We start from the raw sequence: 23,718 nt of genomic DNA on the forward strand, positions 1-23,718 counted from the left end.
TTTGGCCAAAAGGCTTGGCATGAGAGGGCAAGAGGTGACATGGGGGATGTTGAGCTTGGATGACATTTGTGGCTGAGGGAGGCATCCTTTTCTCCAGCTGACAACGCACTAAAAGCCACGGAACCAAACTATTCATCTCTGGGGAGACAAAATACATCTATTTTCCATGCCCCCCCCCAGATGTTTGTATTTTTCAGCCAAAATTCAGCGGCACAATTACAGGCATTCCAGAAGCGGACAAACCATTTATTTATTATTTCATCTTATAAAATGGGTCCTGGGGCCACAGATCTGCCCGTTTCTCTTTTGCCCTCCATGGTGTGGGAGCGGTTTGGAAGTCTGACTTTCATTTTTGTGGCCTGCAATCCCCTCCTCCCCAAAGCAGGCCGCCTCTTCTGAAAGGTGCGCAAAGCATTTGCAGAGAGGGCCCTTTTCCCAGCTAATCTCTAAACTCCGCTCCCGTCCCGTTTCCATGGTGGCCGATGCCCTGCCGGAGCTGAGAGACAAAGCGGGCAAAACAGCTTTGCAGCTCTGGGCTGCTGCGGGAGAACAAAGTCCAGCTTCTCTGAAAGGCAGGAATTCGAGCAAGAGCCACGCCTGCTTTGTCAAAGAGAAGGAAGGAGGAAAGTGGCCAGAACTCCACTTCAGTGTGCCGCCTTTGCCCCGCTGGCCATGCCAGCCTGGAGGACCCTCAGCTGGCTTCCTCTCCGGGTTTGACCCTCCGGTTACCCACAATCCCTCCGGAGCATCCCTCTGTTTTTCAGGGCCACCATTGGCTTGATCCTCTGATGGCAGGCTCCCCCCTGCCGGCTTCCCTTTCAGCGGAGGCCCCCCTTCCCTTCCCTTCCCTTCCCTTCTCCAGGGCCTTGCTTTCATTTTGCCTCCTCGCCTGCACCGGATCGCACACGGCGGAAGTGGGGTCCAATTATCAGGCCCTTTGAAGGGCATCCTTCGTTCAGAAGACGATCGGAGCTGTTGGAATATTAACAAGCTCTTCCAGGATGGTGAGGAATCCAGCCGAGATGGAGAAGGAAGCGGCGCGCTCGGTGTGAGTGGGTGAAAAGAGCTGCATGAATTATGGATGGACGTGGCAGGCTAATCTAGCCTTCCCCAACCCAGAGCCCTCCAGGTGCACTGGAACTACAACTCCCAGAATGCCTGGCCCACATGTTGGGCACCCCCTCCCCAGGACTAGCTGGGAAAAGGTTGGGGAAACTGCACCTAAAAGGTCCCTCGGTTTGGGGGGGCAAACTTCCCTTTCCCTCACTTGCAGATCTGATTCTCCTCTTGCTTCCTGCCTGATGCTCGACCCGTGTCCACCCTGTGCGGAGGGCCTTTGGGACATCTGGGGAGGGATCCACCAGTGGGTTCGTGCAGGTTCTCCAAACGGGATCACGTGCAATATGCGTATCGACGTCTGTCCACGGGTGTCTGCAGAAGCACAGACAATGCGTGCTCCATGAGGGCGTCCAACAAATGATGCAAATCGTATCATTCCTTCTGGCTGATGTCATTTATGGGATGACTTCATGGTGCAAGCGATATCATCAGGGCTGCTCCCAGATGCCTCTGCGACCACTCAAGATGTAACAGCTGCAAACTGGCTTGTGCCTTAAGGCACCCTGCAGACCAAGCCTCCTACTATCTCTCCCGGTGATGATTCGGACCTTCCGTTCCCATTCTTTGAAAATTGCTTTCGAATGCCTGTGGCAATGGACGTTAAAAAGGGCAAAGCTTCGATCGCAACATTGTGGTTGCTGTCTTGAGCACACCATGCAGACCCCTCTTGGCTGACAGGGCAGTTCAGGGTAGAAAGCAACCTGCTTATGGAAAAAAAAAAAAAAGGTGAAAATTGGCCCCAAGTGCTATGTGTCCCATCCTGAAAATATTTGAAAAGCTACTAGGTGGCAATCAAGGGATACAGAAATATCTGACTTTTTGGTGCCATCTAATGATCATCCAGATTTTTGCAGCCCAGATAACAATGATAGGTTGGTTGGTGTTAGCAACCACATAGATTTTCTCCATGATGATCTGTTCCTAACCTGGTCCTTCAGCTCTTCCAACAGTGTCCCCATGGCCACTGCAACTGAGTCCATCCCCCTTGCTGCTGGTTGTCCTCTTCTTCTCTTTCCTTCCCCCTTTCCCAGCATCAGAGCCTTCTCCAGAGAGCTGGATCTTGTTATCATGTGTCCGAAGTAGGATAATTTGAGCCTGGTCATTTGTGCCTCCAGTGAGAACTCTGAGTTAATTTGTTCAACGATCCATCAATTTGTTTTCTTGGTTGTCTGTGGTATTCTCAGGAGTCTTCTCCAGCACCAAAGGCGTCAATACTCTGCCTCTCCTGCTTCTTCAAAGTCCAACTTTGGTTCCCATAGAGTGCCACCAGATCTCATAGCCCTAGTGCTAAACCACATCTGTGCAAGAGCTCTGGCCATCAACTGTCTGGAGGTCAGATATGAATTAGGGAAATACATCCAAAGCGTGTTGAAGGCAGCAGCGTGATCATCATCATCCTTGTCGACGTTGGAGGGCTGAGAACTGGCAGGGGACACCATGAGCCAGTCGATGTTCCCTCCAGCTGATCGGTAGGAGAGTGCAAATGCTGTAATTCAGTCAGTGCTCTGCAGCAGCTCCTGGAGTAACAAACACTCTCTTACTCCTGATGCACTGTAAAAAAAGGGGGGGGGATCATTAGCACCTCCAGCCTTTGTGTTTTCAGTACAACCTGTGTGCATTTCTTTCGCAAATTTGCGAAAGCTCTGAGATATTGACAATAATGAGAAACTGGCCCAGCTCTCAAACCATCGTTCTTCCTGCGTAGGAATTCCCATTGTAGTTTTGCAACCAGGCCTTTCCCCAACAGTGTAACCATGGTTGAGGGCTGCAGCACAGAACTTTTGTGGGAGGGTGGGAGAGGGCTAATTGAGGAATGGCTCTCTGATTCCAGAGGCTGGGAGGCAGAGTGAGACACGAATTGGGGGGATATTGCTTTTATAAGCAGGGAAATCATGCTGGCTGGGGGATTCTGGGAGTTGAAGTCCACACGTCTTAAAATTGATGAGATTGAGACACACTGGACTGGATGGATGAAGGCTGAATGCGTTGATGAGACTATCTGAAAGTCCTGCGTTCAGGCACAAGGAGGCGGAGCAGGGGTGTCCTCAGGGCATGGCCAAAAAGTCAAGATGGCAGCCACAATGGTGCAATCAAAGCTCTGTCCATTTTAATGTGCATCCCAAAGCTTTGGTCGCACCATTGCGGCTGCCATCTTGACTTTTATGACCACACCCCGAGGGCATGCCCGAGGTGGACTGAGGCAGGAATTCCCATAAACGGGGAAAATGACCTGCCCTTGAGGCCTGCTGAGGTCCCACTTCACAAGGGGCAACATGGATGCTTTGACTTTGTGAAGAAAATCACACTGGCTGCCCAAGGAGAGCCATGTGGTGGAAACGCAGCAACGTGACCGTGATGCTGGATCGGTGCGGTGCAAAGGCCGGGGGTGGGGTGGCCCTCCCCTCTCTCTCCTAGCTGCCAAGGTTCAGCCTGTCTATCAGTGTGTTGACAGGATATGTTCAGCTTCTCCTGGGGGTGACCTTGGGGGCTTTAAGACCAAAGAGAGGGTTGGGACCCCCCCCCGGACATCAAGTCTCCAGCTATGCTCTTGCCCCAGAGTAGGGCACACAGGCAGGAGAAGGAACGTGTCCAGGGGCACTTCCATGCTACTTTTCTGGCACTATTGCCCTGTCGTTGCCTTCTGGGATCCCTCTTTGGGGCCTAGGGTAGGGTCTCTGGGTGGCTTCCCATCCAAGTACTCGCCAGGTCCACCTCTTAGCCTTATAAAATCTGCCTGGGGGCCGAGGACAATCGAAGGTGCACGTTCAGTCCCAGAAAGAGACGTCTTCAGGGATAACGGACTCCTTGTGAGTCGAGCTCCTTATGAGTCAACCCTTCTCCCAAGCAGGAGCGAGGGAGCTCAGCTGCCAAGCGGCCGCATCAAAGGCAGCTTCAGCCGCTCACCTTGCTGGACCAGATGCCGATGTCCTGACCTTGCCTGCGACTCACGGACTTGTCTCTGCTCTCCAGGCGCAGCTTCGTCCTCCGTGGGACAGCAAGGGCCGTCCAGACACGTCTTCTGTCTGTGGAGAAGTCTCTTGCTGGGCAGAGAGCTTTGGAAAGGTAAAGCGTTGAAAAGCTCCTTGGGAAGCAGGAGTAATGGGTGGGGGAACAACCTTGGGGGACAGGGGGAAGAGCTGCGGCCGGGGGGGACGGACGGATAAGAGGCAGCTTAGCCCACGGCAGGACAGTGGGCCTGGCAAATGTCTCAGAAGGGACCCTCCCTAGTTTCTTGACTGTAAAGGCAATGGAGGAGAGAGAGATGCTTTCAGACTTGCAAGATTCTGCTCAGGTAACCTGACAATGAAGTAGAGGTAGTTCTTCTGGGCGTGCTTCCTGTCTGGACTACCTCGTAGGGCTGACGTTAGGAGAGGGCTCTCGGGCTCCACCTCCTTTTCTCATGCCTTGTTTGCCTCTGCTGATAAAAACTGCTGTGGGGAGAAGCAGAGGCCACAGCCTGGCCAGCAGCACCCAGGGATCCTGGAGGGGTTTGGAGGCAAAAATCCACCGACGTGGCTTCCGGCCGTCACTTAGGCGTTTCTATCTTCCGTTCTCAACTGACCGCCGTCAACAGATTCTCCGGGGGCTGCCGTCATAATGCCGATCAAGTGCCCCCAGAACCATTTGACCACCAAGCTAGCAATCACGAGGTGATTTAAACCACTAAAAGAAAAATCAGAAAAACAACCCACAGGTAAGTCGTAAAAAGAAAGAAAAGGTGGCAATGTGAAGATCCTCTAGGTCCTCTAAATTAGTTCTGTTTATTGTATTTTCCTAAAGCTTAACAGTCGATGAATAGATCAGGGGTGTTGGGGGATAGGATGGCAAGATGTCGGCCTGAACTGCACCATCAAAGGCCTGCCCTCTTTTTCACATGCCTCATGGCTGCCATCTTGACTTTTTTGACCTTCCCTGCAGACCCCTCTGTGAACCAGGTCCCCTGGGAGTGATTGTCTCAGCACATCTGGAGAAGACGAGAAAGGCTGCGTTAATTCCTTAAAGCCTCAGTAGAGTCTAATGTCCCCTTGGCTGCCGTTGCCAGGATATTTCCTTTTCGTGGGATTCTCCCTGCAATTTTCACGGAGATAATTTTGCTTCATTGGCTTCCTTAATGATACCAGGCAGAATTAAGGCTGCTGAACTGCCCTCTGTGTTGCCCTGTTGGCATTTACATGGTCTTTAAACACTCGTTGAACGAGGCCTTTTGCTACTGAGCAGTTCCATATCGTCGAAGACGGAGGCTTAATTCCATTTTTATATCGAGAGCTGGGGCTGCCCCTTGCCCCATTTCCTTCGAAAATTGTGCTCTGTTCGTGTGGATGTCAAATATCTTATGAGTACTTAATATTTAACACCAGTAACTATCATGCCGTGATATATGTTTCAACCCTGGATATTTAACCATATTTGACAGTTGGCATTTGATGGTATTAATTGACATCTGACATAAATGCCTTTAGTGACAGTATTTTCTGGCTGACATGGTACAATATTTAGCATTTGACTTTAATTGATTGCTGGTAGTGCAATTCAATATTTGACAATATCTGACATGCAATAAGTTTCTGTCACTATGAAGTGGTGTATAATTCATCAGGACTGACTAGTTGAAACACTGAGATATTTTATCCTTGGCAGCTCAGAGCATTTGATATTTAAGGCTTCATTTTTTTAAAAAAAGGATCAAACCATCAAGAAATTGCCCACAAGCTAAAGCTGAGACACCTCAAAAGCTGAAGTCAACTTTCAATTCCAGAGTCAAATTCAGAATTTCACTCTGGGTTCCCCTTCGCCATCCTACCCCCTCCATTCAGTTAAGAGGGGGAAGGATTTGGGCCTTGAAATCTCTTCTCAAGGGTCTTCCCCTCTTGTTTCCTTCCTCGCAGGTCGGCCCCTTTCCACACCTTTGCTTGGAAACTTTTCTAGCCCTCATGACGTTGGTATTTCGCACGACGCACCTCTCCCCGTGGCTACTTTCTAGACCGGTTCAGCCAAGCTGGGCTCCTGGTGATGTGATGGCCATGGCCGTGTATTTCTCTTGGCAATGGAAGTGATGGGTTTTCATTTCAATTTCTCAGTCTAGCCTGCAGACTTGGGGTCTCCTGGGGTTCTCCCATCCCAATTTAGGCCAGGGCTGACCCTGCTTAGCTTTTCAGATCAAGGGGGAGGATTTGGTGCTGTTTTGAGCTGATGATAGAACTTTGCACGAAGAAGGTCTCAGGTTCAATCTGCAGCAAAACAGTAAAAGCAAAAATCTGGCTCAGCAGGGGAGAGCAGCAATTACCCAGGGTAGTAATTGCTACAACAGACAGGGGTACAGTGTCATCAGCCCATGATCTGGCCTGCCTTACAGTAAGCGATTCAGTGATTCAGTGATCTGGGCTGAGCTAAGATCCAAGACAGCAGCTCCAAGGCCATGAAACAGTTTTGGGGTCAAGTGTAGATGGTGGACTTGAACCCAGGTCTTGCCAACCCCATCTGATATTTTACTCCCTAAGACACCTAGTTTGTGCCAGCTTGTTTCCTAGTTCGTTCATCCGTCTGTCCGTCCATCCATCCACCCATCCATCCATGGGTGTATTCCCATGCCTTGAGTACCCCAGCTCAAATAGCCTTTAGTCCCTCAATGGACATGTAGAACTGAGTGGGTCTGCCAGGACTGTGCCAATCTGAAGAGGTCTTCCCTGAGCTGTGGTGGATGATGGGTCTTGTGGTTAAGGGTGCTGCTTGAGAATGGGAGAGAAAAGATCTGAGCTCTGGGGGCAAAATCCACCAGAAATTCCCTGTCATCTCTTGTCCTGTTGAAATTTCCAGCCCCTGCTCCTTTTATGGGGCTGTGCGCAGGAGGTGACGATATGCTGGCGAATTAGATGTCATTTGCAAATTGTAGAGCCGTCGTTGGGTTTCCTTCACCCATATCTTCTCGGCCTGCTGTTACCGCCGTATGGCACTCCATACGGTACAATCCAGGTCAAACCTGTCCCATTCAAGATGGGCTCGTTGATGTTGCTGGGACTTAACTTAGACCTGACAAATTCCGAAGCCATTCTGCTGTGAGCAATGTGCATAACAAAAATATTAATATTCAGGCATTTCAAGCAAAACCAGCCCCCCTCTGCCCCCAGTTTCAAAACATGGAAGAGAATTCAAGGCTAGGGAAGAACGTAAGAGAAGCGTTTCTCCCTCTGCAAAGTCTCCCCCTTCGGCATCTGGCTGAGGAAACGTAAAAAGCCTGACCCTGCTAAGTGAGTGCCACTTCTCACCAGAGAGAAGAGAGGTGATAATTCAGCTTCATGCCATGACCCTACTTAAATGCAAAAATAAACATTGCTCTTTTTGCTCCAGCCTCTCTTCTCAGCTGGCACGGAAGGACACAGGGCTGGAATATCCGCAACCAGCTTGCACGGTTGAGCAGAAAGCAACTGGATTCTCTTGCAGGGCAGGACGGAAGGCGGGCCAACGGCAGCCGAGCTCTTTGGCACGGCCAGAGATCACGAGAGGCTGTTGCGCCGGCCAGAAACATGCCAGAAAAGCAAGAAATGGAACTGCCATGTTCAGACGAGGCCTCTGATTATCTAAACCAGGGTTTCTCAACCTTGGCAACTTTAAGACGGGTGGACTTCAACTCCCAGAATTCCCCAGCCCGTCTTAAAGTTGACAAGGTTGAGAAACACTGATCTGACCTAACTGGGGTCAGCTTTTCACACAACTATCTTAACAGCATCAGATAAAGAACCCGTTGCTGCATTTGCATAACATGCTAAGTAGAGGCATCTGCAAGGAGGGAGGTCAAAAAAGTCAAGATGATGGTTGTGACCATGAAATTGAAGCTCTGCCCTTTTTAGTGTGAGTCGTAATGCAATGCATGTAAAAGGGGGCAGGGTTTCAAATGCACAATCACAGCTAGCATCTTGACTTTTTGACACACACACAGGTGAACACCCTGGTGCTAAGCTGATTGGACAGCTTACAGTTAACATATTTTGCAATCTGAGAAAATGGTTTAATGTAGATTTTAAGATATGCCTGTAAAGAAAGGGGTTGAATTTTCAGTTGCCTTGCAGAAAGAGAAGAGGGAAAGATCAGTCCTGTACAAAACAGACAGTCCTGTTAGGCTACTTCCTACTTACTTTATTATTTGTTATTTTATTTATTTGCTCTTTTTCTAGACAACCCTCAGCCAAAGTCTCTTGGGAATGGGCCAAACTCAAGCATATTAAAACAACAAGTCCTTCAGGAAAATAAAGTAATAATAAAATTATTATTTTAAATGTTCAAAATCCAGATTAAAGCTTTGCCCAACTACATATTACTAAAGTTCAGTTGAAAAAGCTTTATGTGTAAATATGTAGGACGCAACATCTGCATGATGACATCATCACTCACGTTTCATCATGTGCCCCCCTTTCACCCCTGCGGGTGCCAACATCTGTCCATATGTCCTTAACCTTGTTTACCCAATAGGAGAAGAAAGTCATTTCAGTGAGTAGCCTATGTCCAGAAGTTCTTCCAGCATTCGCACCCTTCCCAGTCTGTTGTCCTGGAGTTCTGTTGAGCCTCCAACACCTGGAATTCATTGGCCAGCCTTGCACTAAATCATTTCTACAACTGATCACTTTATTCCACCCATGGATCCTGGGCTGGACCTTTAATGGCATTCAGAAGAACATAACAAGAGCTTGGCTGAGCCTTTCCTTCTCCTTCTCCTTCCACCTTTCTAGAGTCTAGAGGTTCGGTTCTGAGCATGGATTAAGCAGGGCTGCGGGGGTCTGCACATTACTAGCAGCTCGAGAAGTATTTTATTTGTATACTTCATTGTGTCTCCTTGAGCACAAGGGCATATAACCTTTTTCATACTGAGAATAGGCTGCCTTTGAGCAAGATATGGGGCTGCATAGCTTCCAAGACTGGGTGCAACCTGCACTCAAATATGGGTAGAATCAAGCCAAAGCTGAGCTATTGATTTAGTGTCCATTTAATTAAAATGTTATCCATCAAGCAGGTAATATGATTACTCCCCAGGCTTTTAACAATTTCCCCTTTGTAACTTATTAAAAATTACAATTTGTCAGGGCTTTAGGAATCCCATCTGAGCCTTCAAGATCATGGGTTGTCCATCTGTGCTACCAGGGGACAAAACTGTTCCATGGAATGAGGCCACTGCTGTGGTCCATTCTGGATCTCAGCCATGGCGGTCAGTTGAGGCAGTTGGTGGACCTCCTCAGTGTCCTTCCCAACCATCTCAGTGCCACCAGCTTGTGAAAGGGAAGGGCTTGATCTTGGTCACGGGTTGTTAATTCTGCTGATCGCCTAAGCCTCCCCCCTCCAAATCACGGGTTTAGAAGAAGTGTTGGGACAATTCGCTAGAAAGGGTTCTGTCATGGCATGAATACTAAAAAAGAAGTGGATTAATTTTTTAAAAGTGTGTGTGAGGAGTAGTTGCTTTGTTTAAAAACACATCTTAGGAGAAGTCAGAGCGCTGTGTGCAAAAGTGCGTCTCTGAATGAATGAAGCCCTGATGTTGACCGAATTTAGATTAATCAGCGACTTCCAAGCTTTTATTTATAGGCTGGAGCAGAGTTCTCCACTTGTTCATAATTTTTATGGATTGTTCATATTTTAGAGCCTTTCTCCATGCCCAGTACCAAACTTACTGTGGACAGTTATATTCTCATAAAAACTGAAATTCTAATGGACAACAATAAATTTTGCAGGATTGATGAATCGCAAGCAATGTATTTACCAGTCTGAGGGGCTGAATAAAAGAGTATGTGTTCTGTGGGGCAACTTAAATCACGGTAAAACGCTTGTCATTTTCCTACCAAATGGGAAAATTCCATTTCAGAAATCCTAGCACAAGGCTGAGATCTGGGAAGGAAAGGGAGAGACGTCAGACCCCAGAAGCATTTGATCCACTGTCCAAGGAGGGGTATCCGCAGGAAGAGGGGGCAGTCAAAAGAGTCAAGATGGCAGTTGCGATGGTGCAATCACGGCCCGGCCCCTTCTTTTACGCGAGTGCGAATTTTTCGACCCTTCCCGCGGGGTGTCCCTGCGCCAAGGCTCCCTGGATGCTTTCTCAACGTTCGCTTGTTCTTGTCTTTTGGATCATAATATTCCAGGTTACCAGCGAGCCATAGCAATATGGCAGCGTGGTTGCTGTAGCTTGATTTTACCATTATATTCACTCTGGTTTTGCTTTAATTTTTATTAATTAGAGCTGTTAAAATTTTTATTTCTCAACATCACCCCCCAAATGTCCAGCATTTATTTAGCCTGGAAAGAAGAAGCAAATCCAGAAGGACTCTGGGCTTCTTTAGGATTTTAGGAAAACTGCCAGCCGGTCTCTAGAACAAAACTTACAGTTCGGAGTACCATCCAACGGGTGCCTGTTCTGTAGTAAAGCCCACTGAATTCAATGAATTTTACTCAGAGCTAAGCACCCAACTAGTCTCCCCGCCACCTGGCAGACTCTTCATGTTTTATTGCTGATCCTGAGTTGGCTGGGAATATGAGGAGAATGACGTCCTCCCGTCCCGGTTTCTAGAGCAGCGTTTTATCAACTCTTCTCCGTAACTCAGTTAATGTCATTTCTCATCTAGGGAAGCCAGCAGAAAACTAAACCAGCATAGGTTTTGCCGTCTCTGTTGCCAACCCCCATTTATTGTGGCTTGCAGCTAGAACGGTGTCCTCATCCTCTTTGCCTCCTCAGTGTCCTTCCCAACATCTCAGTGTCCCCAGCTCGGGAAAGGGAAGGGGCTGATCCTGCAGCAACCCCCGTCTCTGTTCCTTTGGAATGACCCCACCTGCTCTTGAAGCTGGAGCACGCAGAGCAAGGATTTACTGACCGGCAGGCTGGGGCTGCAAGGAGGGCCGGAAGACGATACGGGGGGAGGCGTATCTGCGGTGGAGGACTGGCTGGAGTGACAGGCTGAGGCTTTTTATCAGGCGAGCTGGAAGGATCATCCCTGAGCTGTGGAGCCGGAAGCCAGAAGGAAGACCGCCCCAGTTGGGTCTGCTGCAGCTGGAACAGCTGGAGCAGGTGCAGACAAGGGGTTACCAGGGCCAGGAAGAGGCCGGGGGAGTCGAAGAAGCCAAAGCCGGGGACGGTTGGGCAGCGCCTGGACTTTGGAGAGGCTGCGGGTGGGAGGGCAGAAGTGGTCCAGCAGGTGAGGCCGAAGAAAAGGGCCTGCAGCTTGAGCGGAGCAGCGGGCGAGGCCCCCGAGAAGGCGCCGCAGCGGAGCGTGTGGGGTGTGTGAGACTCCTGGAAGGAGGACCTGTGGAAGGGGCCCAGGGGCGGAGATGGCTGCCAGCTGCTGAGCAAGCTGAAGTCATATCTGCATGAGCCACCAACAGTTTCTGGAGGCCAGGAGCAGGTCCTGCCCCTTCTACTCACCCCCAGACCACCGCAAATACAACCCCTGCCCAAGTTTTCCTGCTCTGGGTTGAAAGTCGTGTTCCCCGGCTGGTGCCGACTCCAGCCCCGCCGCCAGGTGTGGGGGCGGTGGGGGGGAGCCCCTCTGCCTGAAGCGGCTGGAACAGGACCAGGCGGGGCTCTGGCAGACATTGGGGGAAAAGCCCGGTGGAAAGGGAGATCGATAGCTCAGGGAAGGAAAAATAGTAACTGAAAGAGAAGAAAAGATCCGTTTCTGCTGGGTTTCAGACCAAGGATGCTCAGCCCACCCAGCGAGGGTCAAAGCCACCGAGAAGGACCTAAGACGGAAGCAGCGGCCGGTCTTCCTGAGGAAAAGCAGAGGAAAGAGGTGGCCAGGGCAAGTCCCGGTGGTGGAGGTGTGGTGCAGTCGGGGAAGGCCCCGGGGCCGGTGTCCGGGGGCATCTGCGCACAGGGCCACAGGGGGACCCTCATAGGAGGTTGAAAAGTCCCCCCCCTTCCCGAGGGCTCGCTTGCTTGCCCTCTTCCCCCTCCCCCCTCCACTGCCCAGAGTTGCACACAAAGCGACAACTCCCACGAATGTGAATCTCCTTTTCTTTTATTCTCCCCGTCTTTTTCTTGTGCTCTCGCCAATTAAGAAAGAAGCATCTGATGCATTTTAATCCCAGCACCGGGAGGCAGACCTTTAAAAGTGCACGGGGGTGGGAGGAGGAGGAATAATAATAATAAAAATAATAACAAAAGCCCCCAAAGAGAAAAGAATGCTTTTTCACATTTTTAAGAAAGGTCTCCTCCGTCTCCGCCTGACTCGAGGTAAGGAATCAAAAAGTTGTTTGATGCATAATTGATTCGCTGTGGAGGGCCTTGCAAATTGCTAACGAACCTTGGTAATAACTGAAGGGCGGTGGGGCGGGCAGGGGAAGCGGGGCCTGTTCTGACCTGCAGGGCTGTGCGATCAGGAAGGGGGACGGAGGGGAGGCAGCCAGGAGGGATCGGCTAATGAGCGCGTCAGCGGCGAGGAGGGCAGGAGAAGAGGAGGAGGAAGTTGCAAACACAGAACAAAACCAGAACGGGTTAAAGCCACCAGGGAGAGCCCTTGATTTTCCTCTCGGAGACTGCTTTCAAAGCAGGCTGCTGAATTGGCAAGAACTGGAGCGGGTGGCGCTCTTCCTGTCTCCCCCGAGGAGATGTTTCGGCCATGGATGGTGGCCTCTGCTAGCCCTTGGAGAGTCCGAGGGATCTTGCGCTGGACCCACTCTTGGTGTTGAGGTGACTGAGGCCGGGGAGGCAGACCCAGGTCATTGCAGTAGGCTGGGATAGGACTGGAGATAGTCCTGGGCGGGAGAGGGGGGTCTGCAGGGTGTGGTCGAGAACATCAGGATGGTGACTGTAACCGTTTCTTAATGCACATCACACCTGCGCCATGCCCTGCAGACAGTCCTGCACCTGCGAGGTTCGCTCTGCCTTTTCGATATGCTGATTGTGGATTCGGAGAGGCCACGTCAGTGGCGACGACGTGGGGAGGGTTGCGGGCAAGGAAGGGAGGACTCCTTTAAAGCCTTCATTTTGTGCTGCCTTTCAGACATGCTTCGCCTGCAACTCCAGTCTTTGCTGGGAAATTCTGGGAGCAGCAACAGCAACTAAAGGTGGAAATGAAGCTCACTGTGGATTGATAGAGGAGGGTGTTTCAAGTTCCGTCAAAACTCAATCAGCCATAAGATGGAGAGCAGCAGAGAAGGAAGTCAAGTGTTCATCTTTGGTCAAAAGTTTGCACCAAAAATGTGTTTAAGAGATGTGCATCTGAGAAAGATCATAACTTCTGAAACTTACATTCTGAAATGGTAATTATAATGTGAATAGTTGAATAGGGTAGATTTCTGGTTGTCTGCACATCCCTGGTACAGGCAGTCCTCACCTAATGACCACAATAGGGACTGGAAAATTCATTGTTAAGCAGGGCAGTTGTTAAGCAAGCTGCACCTGATTTTACAACCTATTTTGCAGTGGTCATGAAGCAAATCACCGTAGCCATTAAGCGAATCACACAGTCATTAAGCGAATCATGCAGTTCCCCATTGATTTTGCTTGCCAGAAGCTGACTAGGAAAGTTGCAAAGGGCGATCTCATGACCCTGGGATGCTGCAACCGTCATAAGCTGGTTGCCAAGCACCCGGATTGCAATCACCTGACTGTGAGGGTGCTGCAACGGTTGTAAGTGCAAGGATCAGTTGTAAGTCCCTTTGTTCAGGACTGTTGTAACTTCTAACAGTCGCTAAATGAATGTTGTTAAGTGAGGACTACCTGTACTTTGATTTCGAGCAGTATACAATACAATCCATTAGGATAGAAGATGGATCCCATCTAACCTAAGGCCTAGCTAAGGCCATCTAAATAGTGTCCATCAAAATCCGTAACTACTAGAACAATCCTGTGACTAGAACACAAACTTGATCATGAGGATCCTGTATGGCTGAAGCTAAAGATCCTGGCCAGTCTACACCCAGCCAAGAATTCGTGACTAAGGCGGCTTTCTGGTTTGTCATCCAGGCCCTCAGCTGGCGTCTGACATCCATCTGGCTTTCTCCGCTGAGACGTACCTGCCAGGTGCCCCACCGAGTGGAGATATCACCAGTCAGTCTTTCCAGGACTTGGATGCAGATGCGTGTGGACAACAGGCTGAAGATGCAGAGGTAAACACACGTCTCTCTGCATGATCTTTGGAGATTTTGCACACTGGGATCACAGCTGGGGACCCTTGTATCATGCTGGTTTATCTTGATTTGACATGACTACAAAAGATGGGGAGATGCAAGCTCTGAAACCCAGCTCTGGAGCATATGGGATAAACCCACCTATCTTTTCAGGCACCTCATTTAAAGTGATGTGACATCATTTGCACCCCCAGGAACAGCCCTCACCTTACCACTTTTGCTCACTCAATGAACTGAGTTTGCTGCAGCCTCACAAGCTTTAGTGGCACCCCAGGGTTAGGGAAGGGAGAAACCATGCTTTTCCATCCTGCTTCTCTCTACATAGGAGAGAGCAAAGATTTGGAAAAGGATATTTTGCAAAACATGTGAATGCAAGGAAGGTACTCTCTGCAGAGCATTAAAGCAGCTGCCTCCTGAAAGTCTTCAGTGGGTGCTTGGGGGGCTCTTGCTGGTTGTCTGCATGCATTTGTCCGTGCACAGCAGCTTTGCTTCACTGAAATGTGAACGTGCGTGTACACATGGGCAGACAGTCAGGGTTGGCCTTCACTGAAGTCACACCACAGCACTTCTGGAGGATGCAGCTGCATTACTGCACGCTGGCCAGAGTTACTTCGAGCGAGATGGGTCGCCATATAAACTTGACAAACTAATTAATTAATTAACATCTCAGGAAGGATGCTTCACTCTTACAATCATGCTTTGCAGAGTCCTGATAGGAACCAACATGATTTACACGGAAGGTATAACACATTATATTTAGAAATAATTTTAGAAAATAGCAAAGTGACCCCCCGTAAAGGATGTCCCATAAGCTAGGAGCTACCACTCTCTTGCGCCTCCTAGCCTTCGCTGAACCTCCAGTGGCATTGTTGTTTAGGGGGGAGGGTGGCATTCATGTTCTTTGGGTCTGAGTCTGCTGTTAATACCAGTATTTAAGCCTCAAAATATATAAATAGCTGAGGTTGTATGCAATCAGTTTACATGCTCCAGTCTCTGGGGTCTGATTAAAATTTTGAACCAGTTGAAGTTCATGAGCTACCCTAAAGAGATGGCCTGTTCTGAGACTATCCTGTTATTCCAAACTAGAAATGACTAGATTATGAAATGTTGTGGTGTATTCTAGAATGGTCCACAACTGGAAAACCTCCCAAAACATCTGGCATATTAGTACAGTCCCCTCCAGCATATGTTGTGAACTTCCACCCAGCTCTCTGGAAGCCCAACCAAATTCTTCATGAATTTGTTTGCTCTTGGGTTCCATATTCTAACATGTTAGTCCATAATCTTCTCCACCAACATGGAACTGGAGGAAGAGAAAAACATTATGGAACAGAGCAAAATGCCACTTGTATTCCACAGACAGATTACTAGTCGATGTCACCTGGTGGCTTTAGACAGATGTTTAGAAGTAGTGGGACCATGAGGTCCACAAACAAAGCACATGGGAAGGAGCAGCTGTTTCTCCACACTGCCCTCCAAGATTGACCTTCCAGGTATGACTTCCTGGGACATAACCAACTCCAGCTGAAGACAGGCACTGCTCTCTAAGGAAGCATTCCAGAGGCATCTTTGATCAAAAAATTGTCCATAAACATTTCTTAATGTGATGTGGACCTAAACCGTTAACTACTCTATTCACACTCCAGATATGAAGAGTGGTTTGGGGTGGTTCATTAGTTAGAACCTAGAGGTCAGAAGCCCCTGTTAAAAGTTTAGCCATGAGCCTGATGGGTGCGGGACTTTACACGAAGAATAAAGTTCTTCAAAGTCTTATTTCTGTATACAGTAATTGAAAAAGTGCAGTGCAAGCAAATTGGTGAAGTATGTCCCGTTCCATGCAGGAAGAAGGAGAAAGAGCTAATGTGCACCAGCAAGGAAATATTACTGGGTGTCCAGGGCAGCTTTTCCTGCTTCCTTTTAATTGGAATTATCTTTTTTCGCCACAGGAGGTAATGGAAAATGCTACTCCTAACTCCTCCATCAGGGAAAGAGTGCTATTTCAGAGCATGATAACCCTGGAAATGAGCTTTCAAACCACCACTGGTTATGTCCTCCTTTTTTTTTTTTGAAGTACAGATTATTGGGGCCAGGGACGGGGAGGAAAACTGATAGATGAGATCTTACCAAGGCATTCCATACCTGGGCTATATGGCTGATGACTCCTCAATGCAAGCAAAGTTGCAGAAGGTCTTGCCTCCATCTAGGGTTGCCTGGATTTTTGCAGCCCACAGAAGATCTGCCTGATCAAACAGATCCCTACTGAAAGTGGCGTCATCCTGATGTTATGTCAGATGAGACCTTCCGAGTAGCAGGACTTCATGTTTTCAACTCCTCTAGTTGGAAATGTACTGATTAAAGAAAAAAGAAAGTAAGTGGTGGTGATGTTGTTGCTGCTGTTTAGAAAAGAGGGAGGTGTCCGTGACTTTTTGACATTTATGAAATACTTGTGTCCTGAGATTTTGCAAAATCCATGCTTTAAAAATGTTAACTTTCTATTTAAGGGGTTGTGTCCATCTGTCCAGGTGCTGGTTATCACAGGCAGACCATGAAGGAAGTGTTTCTACATTGGCTACTGCTGATTGAAAAAGAGATAATTGGGGGAAAGGAAGTCCACCAAATTCCTTCCATTGTCATGGTGACACAAAATTCTTTACTATGGTACCCTTTAGAAGTGTTGACTTCACTGCCTGAATTGCAAGCCAGGCCCAAAGCATGTGGGCTTGGGAATTCTGGGAATTGGAATCCAAGACTTGAGCATGACACCATCTGGAGAAAAGGTGATGGAATTCCTTCAGGAATGAGATCATATTTAGCAACTTTTTTCTGAGATCATTCTGAGAAGTTATTCCAGAAGAGCATGGAATTTGCAGCAATGATAGTGCAGAGTCTTACTAAGAAGTGGTCCTGCATGATCAGTGAAATGTCCATTCTCCATGCTGGATTACTTTGATGAGGTCTGACCAATTGATACCTTAATGCAGCCCTTCTTAAATGATGCACTGAGGGAACTGAAGAGGGGGCTACTTACATCAGTAAAGGCATCTACCTAAGGAATATATTCAAGCCTAAATGTCTGTTACACTTATCTTTTTTCTTAGGGTTCTGAATCATTTCCAGCACACCGCAGAGAACCAAGGATCCAAAGTAACTGACCATCTTGTATTTAAAGGTAGGCTGCCTTGGTTGTTGGATCATGTCCCATCTCTATCAGAAAATGTCATTTTCATTGGTCTCTGTTGAGTTAATGTTATTATTCCAGACTCACCTTTCTTGTAGGTGACCATTCTTATGAGAGATCTCTGTAAGAATCCCATGTCTACGTGGGAAAAAATATACGCAGATGAGACGCACACTGTCTTGTTATGCCACAGTGGCAATGGAGGGCCACCTTCTCACTGACTGAGAACAGAACAGGACAACAATAGGGGTTCAGAACCTCTACAGGCCAACGCATACAGAATCCTTTAATCAGAGCTGGGTACTTATGAGACCTGCCAGCTCTGTCCAACCTGAAGTTTTCTGATGCAAGAAATGAACTATTCTGATTGGAGGTAAGGGAACCGCTTCATCTCTACCTTCTTCTACAGTTCTGCCCAGGTCAAGAAGCAATTCTCACTCTGTATTTTTCCTTTTCATATAAAAAGGAGTTAACTCCATGCAAAAAAATATCTTGTGCCATTTCTTTGGGAAGACCGTGCATGCCCTGAGGAATGTGGATAGGTGGGGATACTATATGATCATCAGCATTCTGTTGAGTATTTCCTCAAGCTGTATAGCTGTGTGCATATCTATAGAGAGAGATAGAAGATAGATAGATAGATAGATAGATAGATAGATAGATAGATAGATAGATAGATAGATAGATAGATAGATAGATACCAGATGTATAGAATATACTGTCCAGGTTTGTGAAAAGCAAACTAGCCTCCTCTCTCTCTCCCTCCCAGGGCCAGAACTAGAGCTGACCCCTTCTTCCTATCCGTGTTTCCCAACTGCTGGTAAGTTTGCAATAGTTCCTAGTTGTTCATTGGCAAGCTCTCTGGTTTTATTCTCCTCGCCCTTTAAATTTTGAAGAACGAAAGGGAGGAAAGGAGGGAGGAGGAGACAAGCTGCTGTCAAGAAAGCTGATCTAACAGTCCACAAGCCACGTTCACGTCTTTGGCAGATGGTAACAGGGATGACTGCTTAGCGCTGCATGTTTGACATCTCCCAGAAATAGCAAGCCATGATAAAATGGTAGGCCTGTAGCCACTATCAGCTGTTCCGGTGTCTTGGCTGAAAGTGGAAGTCACATGCTTCGTTTCGCACCTCCCTGATGCGAAAACGCTCTCGGGGGTGACTCACGGTGCATCTGCTTCCCTCTGAGCCCCCCTCCTTCCTCCCCCACCCCAATTCCCCTTCAGCCCATAGTGGCAGTTGCCTGGTTGTGCTGCTGCTGCTGCTGTTCTCTTGTCACCAGCTTGTGTGACAGGTGAAGTGACACGGAGTCGGCAGAGTTGCAAAGAAGGTTGCTCCGGGCTTTTCCCACATGGGGAGGTGAGGTTGCTCCAGCAGGAGGAGAGCAAAGTGGAAAAAAAAGCATGTTCTAACATCTGTTCGCTTCGCCACTTTTTTTGTTCAGCAGAACAACGGAACAACGGGAAGGGTGAAGGGAAGAGAAGGGACAGAGATGGCCCAGAAGAGCAGCAGGGAGCTCTTCAGGGGGCTCCACTTCCTTCCGAGGACCCTGTCTCTGTACCTCCCATTCATTTCAGCAAGGTCCTACTTGCCTTAAATGGCTAGGCTACCAGTTGTGGCCACTGCCCTGGCAACTTCAAGAAGGTGGATGTGGGTAGGCTGGTTCAGTATCTGGCTAAGGTCTAAGCACCTCCTGTACCCACTAATGGACAGGCAGATGCGGTGCAACCTTTCCAGAATCATATGTATGCTCCTGAACACGTTTAATGTCTCACCAATTGGCTTCATTCTTCAAGGAGGAATGCACATTAACCACACATAGCATAAAGGTCAGGTCTATCGCCATTCATTTATCTGAAGCAATTTGTTTTTAGCCATGCAAGGCATGAATCTTCCTTGATGTGCTGGATCCTGAGGTTCTTGAGTCTCTACACCATCCATTAGGGACTTCTTAGTAGAAGAGGTCAACATCTCTCGCAAAGCCAACTAGGGGCGAATGCCATTTGGAGTGAGATCAGAAACTTTTATTTCCAGAATATATTCAAGTCTATTTCAGTCCTAGATTCCTAGGATTTCCCAGTATCTACTTCATAACTGGTCATTGTCAACCTTTGGTTGCTTGCTGGAAGCAACCAAAACCCTTGAAAGAAGCCGGGAAACAACATCCACAGGTCATCAAAGAAGCAGATACATAAGTGGTATTGGGAAATGAGAAGGCCTTTGCATGAAGACTCTCCACTGGGGTAAAATGCAAGACTGTGGGTTCTGTGTTCTTTTTAATACTCTACTTTCTTTCTAATTACATGATGTGATCATCCTAGAAAGTGATGGAAGACCCTTCAAACAAGATAGGAAGGAGTGGGTACAGCTGAGGAAAGAGGAGCTGGAACAACTATGATGATGAAACATAAAACATTCTGAAGAATAATTTATAACATGTATTATTTTTTTCTTGCCTCCCAACTCATCACATCCCCTCTCCTACCAAAAGGTCTTCTTCATCTGATATCTATTAAGGAAGAAAGAAAACTCATCAACAGAATGCCTTCACATTCAGGAATAATTTGTTGAAAGCCCATACTTCTTTGGTTCTGTTTTATGTGTTATCATGAATAATAGCTTGCTTCCTAGGAAATGGATTATCAATCATTCATCCCAACCCATTTTCAAGTTTGAGTGCTCCCCAAATGAGTGTGATTGTTTGGGAAGACATGCAATAATTTATTTGGATGATCTTCACATAGGGCTGACAACTTGGAAGGATCCTCACATGTTCTTCAAGTTGGACCACATTTGAGAACATAGCAAGAGAGTCTGACCAATGCCTGATGCAAGTGGTCAGGGTGATCTCATGGACATGGTTTACTTGGCCATTCAAAGACTCCTGAACAATCTTAGCTTAACAGAAGTCTTCTCATGGATCAGTAATTGATCAAAAACAGGATGTGGAGAGTGGGAAGAAATGGTCGGTTCTTACAATAAATGGATGGAAACTAATATGCCTCAATTATCAGTATTGGGATTTGTGCTTTTAAATTTGTTCCTGGACTTAGGGATTAGCATGCCAATGGAGCTTATTTGTTAGGAAGGTAAAAGCAAACAAACAAAACGATGGTGAAGAGCTTCAGAAGGACATTGCTCAATGAAGGGTATGGAGCATTCGTGTGGAAAATGATAGATATTGTTTTATATATTGATGGTGGTGTGAAAAATCCTAATTTTGCGTATACACTAATGGATGCTGATGGAATCAGGAAAATGGTTCCCAAAAGTTCCTTGCAAAATTGTGGACGGTTAAGTGAAAATGCTGATCTGGAGCTGTGGAATTCCTTGCTGAGCATCGTTAGGAAACTCATCAAAAATAAAACTGCCCGTATCACACAGGAACCTATGGTGTCACCATGCCTCAAAAGGATCTTCTTCAAGTTTCTAGAGAAGGAATCCACCTTTCTTCAGACAAGTTCCATTCAGAACATCTGCTACCTCATACAGGTTTTGGACCATGGCGATGGTGCAGCCCTCCTCCGATGTTCAGAAAGAGTACACATGAATTGAAGAGCTGGATGTTTGGGGAGAACATTTGGAAATATTATTGTTTGTGTAGTTTACTGTCTTGTTTTGAATGCTAATTTGCACCCTCCTGGAGAAGCTTCTTGGAGTTTGTGTGGGTTTCTTTTTATTGTTTTCACAGATTTGATGCAGTTTCTGTAAATGGCCAGGAGGCCGTGTGGAGTTCCTGCTGGAAACAAACAAGCAAATAAATAAATGTTCTGCAGATTAGAACAGAATTAAAAGGGGGAGTGAGAGAAGATCTACATTGCTTGACCTTCCCACCATAGCTCTGTTAAAAAGAAGCTTTATACAGATCACCTCATGGACAATGATTCTCTGAGGTCTTTGCCTCATCCTTGGATTTTGTTTTTTAAGCTGAGCAGGTAAGGGGTTTTGCCTGGAGCAGCAGTGAGTAAGGCCAGGGCTCCATCGTTGAGCTGCAACCTCCATGAAGCCCAACCAGGAGCTAAATCGTCTTTCCCCTCCTGGAGCCCACCCTTCTGCTCGCCAATCACTCTGCTCTCCGGACCAGCCAGAGGCCCGGAGACTCTGGCAGAGATTTGGACCATTTCTCTGGAAGAATCCTCTCTCTTCATAAACTGAAAACACACCACTCTGCATGCCTGGCTATCACCGGAGTGATTCATCTGGCCCTCTCAATGTAGCAGCCTTATTCACCCATCAAGACCCTGATTTACAATCAGAGAGACATGCACATCCATTTTGTAAAGCTGCTGTGGATTCAGTCAGTCAGCAAATTCCTGCCTGACGCGGATGACGGTTTTGCTTCATTCTGGACAAGGTCCCTGAAGCAAGGTCTCAGCTTAGAAGGTTTGAAGGATGAAGCAGCCTTGGCTTTCGCAGAAATTCAGGAGGCAGCTGTCTCTCCAGCACCGGCTGATAGTGCCTCCAAGTTTAGGAAGCAGCCACCAAACTTTGGAGTCCAACAGTCCAAGAAAAAAAAGGTCTCTCTCAGTGGATGGAAACCCAGCACCTCCCAAATTTTGCACCAGCCATGAGTCAAGCACAGTTTTATTTACGGGATTTAACTTGAATACCTCTAGATCTCCTACTCTCAATGGTTTACAGTAGAAATAAGCATATTGGGGGGAAATTAAAGAGAGATGAAAGATAGAGGCTTATGTGACACACCTCCAAGGAGAATTAGCCACGTGAAGATGTTGCTTTTGTTGACGGTAATTGAAAGTTCTCATCTGATACATCCCTTTTCTGCTCAATTAGAGGAAATTATACATAATCATGTATAGTGTGTGTGCATAATATTCTGTCTGTCTATGTAGTGCAGCACACTGTATGTCTAAGAAATTGAGATACAAATTGAGATAGAAATCAAATCAGTTCAAATATCTCCAGGGTCAGAAAACTCAAGAAAGCAGCTGTGATGGTGTGATTGAAGCTGCACCCGCGACACACCCACGACAGACGTAAAAAATGGGGGGTGCTTCAATCACGCCATCACAGATGCCACCTTGACTTCTGATCGCACCCTGCGGACACCCGTGGTCCCTGGAAGGTGCCCTGGAACATATTGTGGCTTTGCTCTGCATCATAGTTTGACCCTCAGGCCTTCTCCCTGTTCCAGGGAAGCCGTGGCACCGAACTAACACAAAACCGATCCAATTTGGCAAGGCAAACATGCCCACAGAGCCCAAAACCTCCCTGTGCTGTTTAGGCATTGATTTCCATGGAGTTCCCTAGAAAGATGGACTTCAGATAACTGAGCCCCATTTCTCCATGGCTGAGCTCTATAAATGGCTGCTTTGAAATACGGACCATCTCTGAGCAACCACTGCATGAATTCCCCTGTCTCTCCTTAATTGGAGCCTTCATCTCCTGATCTAATAATAATGCAATCGGTACCACCAGGCAGTTTTCGAACAGTTAACTACCCATGCCTGCCACAGTCCATTAGCCACACAAATTCTGCCAAACGCTCACATTAGTTCCATCCAGAGGATTTTTTCAGCATTGCTAGGAAGGGAGCAGGCTGCCCCTCTTCTGGCCTTGGCTAGGCGAGATTCCCCAGCAGGGTCGTCTGAGTCCTGCCCAGAATCTTCACACACATCTTCTTCCCTCGTCCCGCTCTCCTCCGTTCCTCCTGTGCGACCAGAAACACCTTCTTCATGGCTCAATTCCACGATTGGTCTGCCTTTTAATCTGTAGAAGAATTTAGGTTGTATCCTTCTAATGCCCAAGCATTGTTTAGGCCAGCCCGTGATTTTAAGTAATGGAACATGGAAACAGGACACAAGAAAAACAGAGAGAGAATCATTCCAACGTGCCTTTGGCTCTAGCCATTGGAGGTACCTATCAGAAGTGTGTTCATATTGTTTTGTGTGTTTCTAATTTCTGTCTTTTGGGCTTTGCTGTTCACCACCTGGAGTCCATCAGGGCTGAGGTGGACTACAAATATAATTAAATAAGGAAATGCAATAAATAACAAAAATAAAGAGGCAGAGTAGAGATTTTTTTTTTTAATGTAAACTGCCAGAATTGAAAGGTCTCCATCAATCTCTTTCACCTGGTATCAGCCTTTCCAGCTAGGCGAAGTCAAGAAGGGTATGGCCAGGATTCCCAAAATGTTTTTTATTGGTGTAGGATAGAATAACAGGATCTCGAAAGCCAGTGAGAGTTTCTCTCTACTTCATCTTACACCAAGCAAAATCAAAGCAAGGTTATTCTGAGGTTCTTCTCACACATTCCTCTTTCTCAGCACTGAGGACTCTGAGCACTGAGTATCTGAAGCTG

At 47.5% G+C, this 23,718-nt stretch overlaps 1 long non-coding RNA gene across 7 annotated transcripts; it reads left to right on the forward strand.

The window, feature by feature from the left end:
- Positions 1 to 612: 612 nt before the first annotated feature.
- LOC107326619 (uncharacterized) lies at positions 613 to 23,420 on the forward strand. 7 transcript variants are annotated; one of them, XR_001560228.3, is made up of 9 exons: positions 613 to 1,048; positions 4,090 to 11,879; positions 13,092 to 13,350; positions 14,057 to 14,199; positions 16,425 to 16,588; positions 17,319 to 17,389; positions 17,497 to 17,771; positions 18,168 to 18,218; positions 19,719 to 23,420. It is a non-coding gene; the product is annotated as an uncharacterized LOC107326619 (long non-coding RNA). The 7 variants fall into 7 exon arrangements; XR_015797539.1 differs by having other exon boundaries at positions 4,090 to 11,158; positions 11,780 to 13,350; XR_015797538.1 differs by having other exon boundaries at positions 4,090 to 4,813; positions 10,829 to 13,350.
- The last annotated feature ends 298 nt before the right edge of the window (positions 23,421 to 23,718 follow it).

This window comes from Python bivittatus, unplaced genomic scaffold (genome assembly GCF_059951505.1).
Source record: "Python bivittatus isolate LINGU-HERP-01145 unplaced genomic scaffold, Pbiv_v1 ctg000590_np1212, whole genome shotgun sequence".
In the NCBI taxonomy this organism is placed as follows: Eukaryota; Metazoa; Chordata; class Lepidosauria; order Squamata; family Pythonidae; genus Python; species Python bivittatus.